Source organism: Elaeis guineensis, chromosome 3 (assembly GCF_000442705.2).
Source record: "Elaeis guineensis isolate ETL-2024a chromosome 3, EG11, whole genome shotgun sequence".
NCBI lineage: Eukaryota > Viridiplantae > Streptophyta > Magnoliopsida > Arecales > Arecaceae > Elaeis > Elaeis guineensis.
The window spans coordinates 20,939,407-20,948,465 of record NC_025995.2 but is presented as its reverse complement, the minus strand read 5'-3'; the positions used below and the strand labels follow the sequence as shown (position 1 = coordinate 20,948,465).

At 44.2% G+C, this 9,059-nt stretch overlaps 1 pseudogene; it reads right to left on the bottom strand.

Annotated features, from left to right (window-relative positions):
- Nucleotides 1-727: 727 nt before the first annotated feature.
- LOC140856211 (uncharacterized) lies at nucleotides 728-8,185 on the bottom strand (annotated as a pseudogene).
- Between the last annotated feature and the right edge of the window lie 874 nt (nucleotides 8,186-9,059).

Sequence of the window (9,059 nt, the reverse complement as noted above, 5' to 3'; positions counted from 1 at the left end):
TTTTAATTCAATAAATACTACACTACATTTATCATCAATAGAATATGAGACATAACATGCATGCCACATGCAACTCACAAGCTGTATGGTTAGATGGAGATCGTCACAGAGATCCATCTCCAGATTGATGTTGATCACCCCCATCCGACATTTGCGCACAATATTTTGTGATTCCCTTTTTTGGAGCCAACTTTCATCCTTTAGAATTCTTCAAACTATTCAAATGCCTCATATTGTTTTCTGAAACAAACATCACATATAAGATAAATTGTCATAAATAAATATTAGCATTTAATATATAAAAAAAACATCATGTAAACTCATATAAGTACATAAAAATTAAAGAGAATATTTAAAAAAAAATAACATTATATACCTAGACATTAAACAAAATTAATATCGTCGTCACTAGGTGCATCAAGTTTCAACTTGACATTGTCCCTCATCTCACCATCATCACGATCATGTTGGAGCTCTTCTTCCTCTTCTTCTATATCCTCAACCTTGTCTCCATCATCGATATCATCAATATATCTTAACACCTTTCTTGCATCAACTTCTTCTATTTGATCTTCATCATTAAGGATTATGGCTTCATTAAGATTATCATCCATGGCAGAATCAATGTGAGATGGTCCTACTTCGTCATCTTGGTAATAATCATCATCTTTTGATCTCTCTTCCATTGACTCATTTTTATATATCTCATTAGGAAATAATTTGGCTTTCACTTTACAAACAGCCCACCATCATTTCTTTCTTTATTCTTTGAATTCAGATACTTGGTGTAGTACACTTGTTGCGACTGGCTCACTAATATGAATGGCTCATATAGACTCAATTTTGACTTGTGATTAACATCAACAATATTGTACTTTTTATCAATCCTAACTCCTTGTGAAGGGTCAAACCAATAACATTTGAAAATAACTACATGATTACCATGTCCAATATAATCCAATTCCAACACCTCTTCCACAATGCCATAGAAATCTAATTCATTTTCATTATAATTGTTCCCCTGAACACAAACACCACTATTATTTGTCATCTTATTCTGCCTATAAGCATGAGTATGAAATCGATAACCGTTCACTATATAACCATTGTAACATCGCACTTCTTTAGAAGGATCATAGATAAACTTTCAAACTTTTGGGTTTTGAATTTCATTTCTATTAGCCTAATACAGAAATAGCAGTAACAAGCTTCAGGATCATATTGTATCTGTTGTGATCCAGGTGGTGTGCCCAAGGCCTAGGGGACCAAGGCTAAGGCCAAGGTCCATCATTCATGAGGACTTCATGGAGGCTCTAGGGCTAGTTGGGCCCTAGGTTGAAAGGCTGTGGGCCTTTCGGGTTCTTGAGGTCTAGGTTATGTGGGCCTCAAGGGACCAACTCTTTATGAGCCAGGTCTAGACTCAGGATAGGTAAGATTAGGTCGAGTCATGGGTGTACATGAGCTTGGGTTAACCTAATCTCCCATAGAGTTGGTCAAGAGAGCTTTGGGTTTGGGTCACTTGACCCTGTGTTTATATATACATGCACTGTATAGGTTTGAAAGAAGCCAAGGGAATACAGAAATCATTTCTCCCAAGTTTTTCTCTCTCTTCTCTCTCTCTCTCCAGTAATTCTCCATGCCTCAGGAGCAAGAAATCCTAGGGTTTCTTGCCGTCAGGTCCCAAAAAGGAAAGAAAAGAAGGGGAGGCGCTAGCCCTTCCCCCTTTGTGTGCCGCCAACCAGATCTGCTCTCCCTCTCTTGCAGCCACCCAAGAATCAGGTCCAGGACTTGAAATCTCTTGAGAAGAGATTGGTACAAGTTTCTCTCAAATCTGGAGTTGATCTGAGGTCGTTTGAGGTGCGGGTGAGATCTCCATCAACAGATCTACAAGAAAAGCTGCTGCAGGATAGATCTGCAAGGTCTGTTTCTATCTACCTTCTTCTCTATCTAAAATGTCCCGATTCGAGATCTATAAATTGAGAGACCTCGATCCAAGCCTGATCTGATTGTGTACTAGATCTTGAATTTTTTAGAGATGATCTTAAAGGCATTCTTCATCTGGAATGAAAGGCTGACGAAGAAGACAGCAACCAGGCTGATTTCGTCAAGGGCCTTTGATCGAGTCCAGAAGTCTCCAGATTTGTTCGTTGCTGGTTCTGCTGCACCCAAGGTCCATGGGAGGAGCCGGGATCATGCTCCAATAGTTGGTATCAGAGTCATGATGGTGAGGAAATGGTTCCAAGCATGAGAAGTTGAAGATCCCAAGTGCTGAAAATTTTTAGCAAGGTACCATCAAGGTATATTCTATACTTCTTGATTTTATATTACTTGTTTGGCTTGGATCCAGTCATGGGCAGTAATATGAAGGTCGATTTCAAGAAGTTTGATGGCAAGAAAAATTTTTTCATGTGAAAAATTTGGGTGGAGGATCTTCTGGTGCAAGCAGATCTGGATCAGGCTTTGGATGAGAAGCCTGAGGGAATGACAGATAGACAGTGGGCATCGTTGGAGAAGAAAGCATGCTCGGTGATCAGAGGATGTTTGACGGATGCGGCATTATATTCGGTGCTGGAAGAAAAGACCCCGAAGGGTCTTTGGTCGAAGTTGCACACCATGTATATGGGGAAGAATATGTGCAACAAGCTAATGCTGAAGAAGAGGTTGTACAGTCTTCGGATGCAGGAGGGATCTGATGTGATTGGCCACATTCAGAGGTTCGACCAGTTGTGCATGGAGTTGATGAATATTGGGGTGAAGCTGGATGAGGAGGACAAGTCCCTGTTGCTTTTGTGTTTGCTGCCAGGATCATATGATTCTTTGGTGACTACACTGCTCTACAGCAAGGAGACTCTGGAATATGAGGACATGGTCTCGGTGCTGAGGTCTAATGAGCAAAGAAAAAAGTTGACCAGAGATCGGGCTCCCTAGGAGGGTTTGGCAGTAGGGGAGAAGACAGGTAGAGGCAGAGGCAAAAGCAAGTCCAGGGGGCGGTCCAAGTCCAGGAAGGGAAAGAAAGAGATGAAATGCTTCAAGTGCAACGAGTTTGGGTACTTCAAGCGAGAATGTCCACTATGGAAGAGCAAGAAGGGAGAAAGAAGTGGCTCAGAATCAGTGAGTGCAGTTGCTGGGCAGCAGGTGGAGGATGATCTACTTGTGGTATCAGATGGTCACAGGCATTACACAGAGGAGTGGACACTAGACTCTGCGTGCTCACATCACTACACACCACACAGGTCTTGGTTTGCGACATACACCAAGACAGATGAGGGATCAGTGACTCTAGGCGACAATCATCCTTGCAAGGTGGCTGGGATAGGGACAGTCAGGGTGAGGATGTTTGATGGGATTGTGAGGACATTGACAAATGTAAAGCACATCCCAGAGCTGGAAAAGAATCTGGTGTCACTAGGCTACTTGGAGCGCAGTGGATACAGCTTCAGCAGTAGGGCTAGAAGCGGAGTATTGAATATCTTCAATGGAGCTATGGTAGTGATGAGAGGTAGGAGGTTGGATAATAACCTCTATCGCATGGAGGGATCTGTGGTGACCGGAGAGTCTGATGCAGCAGCTGCAGCACAGGACCAACAGGGGGCTTACAGGATGTGGCACTACCGCCTAGGCCACATGGGTGACAAGGGGTTGAGGGAGTTAAGCAGGAGAGGACTCATCTCTGATCTGGAGGATGGTGCTACAGGAGAGATCTGTGAGCCTTGCCAGATGGAAAAGCAGAGGAGAGTTCAGTTCAACATCAGTACAACCCGTAGTGCAGCCCCTCTGGAGTTAGTACACACGGATGTGTGGGGACCAACCCCAGTTTCAGCTAGGAATGGGGCCAGATACTTCATGACCCTGATTGATGATTTCTCAAGAAAACTCTGGATTTACTTCATGAGAGAGAAGTCAGAGGTCTTCACCAGGTTCAAGATCTGGAGAGCTGAGGTGGAGAAGGAGCAGGAGAGGAGCGTGAAGTGTCTGAGATCAGACAATGGCGGAGAGTACACCAACAGAGAGTTCCAGGACTACTGTGAGGAGTGTGGGATCAGGAGATACTTCTCAGTTAAGGGGACTCCACAGTAGAATGGGGTGGCCGAGAGGATGAATAGAATACTTCTGGAAAAGGCACGATGCATGAGGCTGCAGGCAGGGCTTCCAAAGGAGTTCTGGGTTAACACAGTTGACGCAGCGGGTTACTTGGTCAATCGGTCACCTCACACCAGGTTAGATGGCAGGCTTCCAGAGGAGGTGTGGTCTGGGAGGACAGTTGGGCTGGGCCATCTACGGGTATTTGGGTGCACGGTCTATGTGCACATTGGAGCTGGTAAGCGAAGCAAGCTAGACGCCAGATCACGCAAGACGGTGTTTCTAGGTTATCTGCGAGGAGTCAAGGGATACAGACTGTGGGATCCCTTGGAAAAGAAGGTCATCATTAGTCGAGATGTGATTTTTTATAAGGAGTCAGTCCTACGGAGGCGAGTAGGCATGGAGCAGCAGGAGCAGGAGGAGGTCCAGCAGGGCACTGCTGGACAACTTATCTCTTTGATTTTGCCTCTTGCAGGTACTACGGGAGGACATGACATTCAGGTGGAGAACCTACCTAAGGTGTCTCCATAGGTGGAGAGGACTCAGACAAATGATCGAGGTGGAGAGGTCCAGCATGAGCGAGCTGGACCGAGGACTGATATCGATGTTGCCCTACACAAGCCCAAGAGGACCATCAGACAATCGGACCGATATGGCTTCGAGGAGATGCTGTCATATGCCTTGGTGACAGTGAATGGAGATCCATATATGTATCAGGAGACTATTGAGAGCCAGAACAGAGAGCGGTGGGTCCAGACGATATCCGAGGAGATGCAGTCTCTCCACCAGAACTAGACGTGGTGATTGGTGCAATTGCCACAGGGGAAGAGGCCCATTAGCTGCAAATGGGTCTACAGTCTCAAGGAAGGGCCTTTAGAGCAAGGAGGTATCAGATTCAAGACGAGGTTAGTGGCCAAAGGATACTCCCAGAAGGAAGGCATCGACTTCAGTGAGGTCTTCTCTCCCGTCGTCAGACATACTTCCATCAGAGTGTTGCTGAGCATTGTAGCAGCTCAAGATTTAGAGCTGGAGCAGATGGATGTCAAGACGGTGTTCCTCCATGGGCATTTGGAGGAGAGGATTTACATGGAGCAGCCACCCGATTTCAGGGATCCAGAATTAGAGGAAAAGGTTTGTCTGTTGCAGAAGTCGCTGTACGGACTGAAGCAGTCGTCGAGGTAATGGTACAAGCGGTTCGACTCCTATGTGCGCAATATTGGACTTTCCAGGTGCGAGTTTGATCCCTGTGTTTATGTTCAGTCTCTTGAGGATAGTTCTAGGGTGTTCCTACTCTTGTATGTGGATGACATGCTTATAGCATGCAAGAGTAGGAAGGTTGTGCAGGATCTGAAGACATCCTTATCTCGAAAGTTTGAGATGAAGGATTTGGGCCCTGCAAGGAAGATCCTAGGCATGGAGATTTTCAGAGACCGAGCCCAGAGGATGCTGCATCTATCTCAGGGGGGCTACATATAGAAGGTCTTAGAGAGGTTCGGGATGAAGGGAGCAAAGCTGGCGGAGCTGCCACTTGCCGGTTACTTCAGACTCTCGAAGACCATGGCACCACAGACTGAGGTGGAGGCTCAGGAGATGGAGACGGTTCTATGCTTCAGGAGTTGGGAGCTTGATGTATGCGATGGTCTGTTGTAGGCCAGACATCGCTCATGCAATGAGTCAGGTTAACAGGTTCATGGCACAGCCTGACAGGGAGCACTGGAGAGCTCTGAAGTGGATATTCAGATACCTGGCCGGTTCAGTTGGAGTTGGCATCTACTACGGACAGCGAGGAGGTGCAGTGGGATACTCTGACATGTCCAGGGAGGCTCAGGGGCTGATTGGCGGTTATATAGATGCAGACTTCGATGGAGATGTGGATACCCGGAGGTCTACGACAGGCTTCATCTTTAGCCTGTATGGAGATCCTATTTTTTGGAGATCGATTCTGCAGCCTATCATGGCCCTATCCACTACAGAGGCAGAGTACATCGGGCTGACAGAAGCAGCTAAAGAGGCAATTTGGCTGAAAGATTTGTTGATGGAGATGGGCCTTACTCAAGAGGCCATTAGAGTGCACTGTGACAGCCAGAGTGCACTTCTATTAGCACAGAACTCAGTCTATCATGCAAGGACAAAGCACATCGACATTCGATATCATCAGATTAGGGAGCTTGTGGAGGATGGTGAGATGGAGTTGGTAAAGGTACACACCAAGGAGAATCCAGCTGATGCACTTACGAAGGTACTTCCATGGGACAGCTTTTTGAGATGTCTTGAGCTGATTCGACTGATGGACAGAGTGGAGCTGGTTGAGGCCTTGGAACACAATGGTGGAGATTGTTGTGATCCAGGTGGTGTGCCCAAGGCCCAGGAGATCAAGGCTAAGGCCAAGGTCCATCATTCATGAGGGCTTCATGGAGGCTCTAGGGCTAGTTGGGCCCTAGGTTGAAAGGCTGTGGGCCTTTCGGGTTCTTGAGGTCTAGGTTATGTGGGCCTCAAGGGACCAACTCTTTATGGGCCAGGTCTAGGCCCAGGATAGGTAAGATTAGGTCGAGTCATGAGTGTACATGGGCTTGGGTTAACCTAATCTCCCATAGAGTTGGTCAAGGAAGTTTTGGGTTTGGGTCACTTGACCCTGTGTTTATATATACATGCACTGTATAGGTTTGAAAGAAGCCAAGGGAATACATAAATCATTTCTCCCAAGTTTCTCTCTCTCTTCTCCCTCTCTCTCCAGTAATTCTCCACACCCCAGGAGCAAGAAACCCTAGGGTTTCTTGCCGCCAGGTCCCAAAAAGGAAAGGAAAGAAGGGGAGGCGCTAGCCCTTCCCCCCTTGTGTGCCGCCAACCAGATCTGCTCTCCCTCTCTTGCAGCCACCCAAGCATTAGGTCCAGGATCTGAAATCTCTTGAGAAGAGGTTGGTACAAGTTTTTCTCAGATCTGGAGTTGATCTGAGATCGTTTGAGGCGCGGGTGAGATCTCCATCAACAGATCTACAAGAAAGGCTGCAGCAGGACAGATCTGTAAGGTCTGTTTCCATCTATCTTCTTCTCTATCTAGAATACCCCATTTTGAGATCTATAAATTGAAAGACCTCGATCCAGGCCTGATCTAGTTGGGTACCAGATCTTGGATTTTTTAGAGGTGATCTTAGAGGCGTTCTTCATCTGGAACGAAAGGCTGACGAAGAAGACAGCAACCAGGCTGATTTCGTCAAGGGCCTTTGATCTAGTCCAGAAGTCTCCAGATTTGTTCGTTGCTGGTTCCGCTGCACCCAAGGTCCGTGGGAGAAGCCGGGATCATGCTCCAACAGTATCATCTCATTTGAATAAATTAAATTATGTGACTAAAACTTACAAGCTCTTTTATCCACTGTGGGAAATGCAGTTCACGCATTTTCTTAACCTCAGCATCAGTAATGGAAGGATTATTTTGTCATAGTTCAATATCCAATTCTCTAGCAATTTAAGCGACCTCATTAGCATTTATAAACCAGTACAAATAAATAGCAACATGATTGGAATAAGTAAATATAAGATGGACTGAAAACTTAATGTAAATTTCAACCTCAATGCAATTTAGGAGAATGTATAACTCAGTGGCTCATATCTCTTCATCCGACAAATACCATTTCCAACTTCTCCCTATTGGTTGACCCGAATATGTGAATATAGATAGGCAATCTCGAACATCAACATATCCACCATCATCATTTTGAGGGACTTTAGTTTGTCGGGTATGAATATGAGGTTCAAAATAAAGTGAACAAAAATTAAAATTTTTTTCAGCTATATATGCTTGGCTAATGGAACCTTCGACCTTAGCTTTGTTGCAAACTTTTTTCTTTAATTCATGCATGCACCTAAAACAATAAGCATAAAGGTTTAATTAATTCATACTTATTACAACATGTATGAAATAAAGAACACAATGATGGGGAGATTTACCTCTCAAAAGGGTATATCCATCTATATTGCACAGGCCCTCCTACCTTTGCCTCGTACGACAAATGTATGGTTAGGTGCTCTATTGAATCGAAACATGCAGGGAAAAATATTTTCTTTAATTTACAATTGTCTCTACTATACTTTTCTCAAGCAAATCCATCTGACTTACTTGAAATTTAGAAATATATAAATAATTGAAGAATTGACTGAGATCAGTCAATGCCCCCCCATATTGGTTTAGGTAGCAGATCACGAAATGCCAAAGGTATCAACCTCTGCATGAATACATGACAATCATGATGTTTGTACCATGTATTTTGCCCTCATCCACATTAACACCTTGAGCTATATTAGAAACATATCCATCTAAAAACCTCAATTGTTTAACCCACTCACACACATCCTTAATTTGGTTTTGTGCTAAGACAAAGGATGCCTTAGATTTAACCAATTTGCCTCCAACTTCTTTTAACTCAAGCTCCAGTCATTTGCAGAACTGTTTTAAATCACAACAAACTTGTAAAGTATCTTTTGTCTTGCCTTTAATGTCCATCACAGTGTTAAAGATATTATCAAACACATTGTTCTCAACATGCATAACATCTCAGTTGTGATGAATTAGGTTCGTGGACCAATAGGGCAACTCCCAAAATATACTTATTTTAAGCCAATTAAGCTCCATCCCAAACCCATTGAGTTTTTGTGGACCACTCTTAGTACCAAAAATGATTTAATCAAACTATTCTACTCTAGCTTTCACTTCCCTTCCGGTCAATCAAAGTATAGGACCTTTTTTCTCCACAGTGGATTTAGTAAATGCATCCTTTTGTTTTCGAAACGTATGATTGGAGGGAAGAAATCGCCGATGACAGTCAAACCAACATGACTTCTTACTACCACCCTTTAGTGTGAAAGACTTGATATCTCCCATACAGTAAGGACATGCAAGTCTAATGTGTGTGCTTCATCCTGACAACATCCTATAAGTAGAAAAATCACTAATTATTCATATTAGTGCAGCTTTCATATTAAAA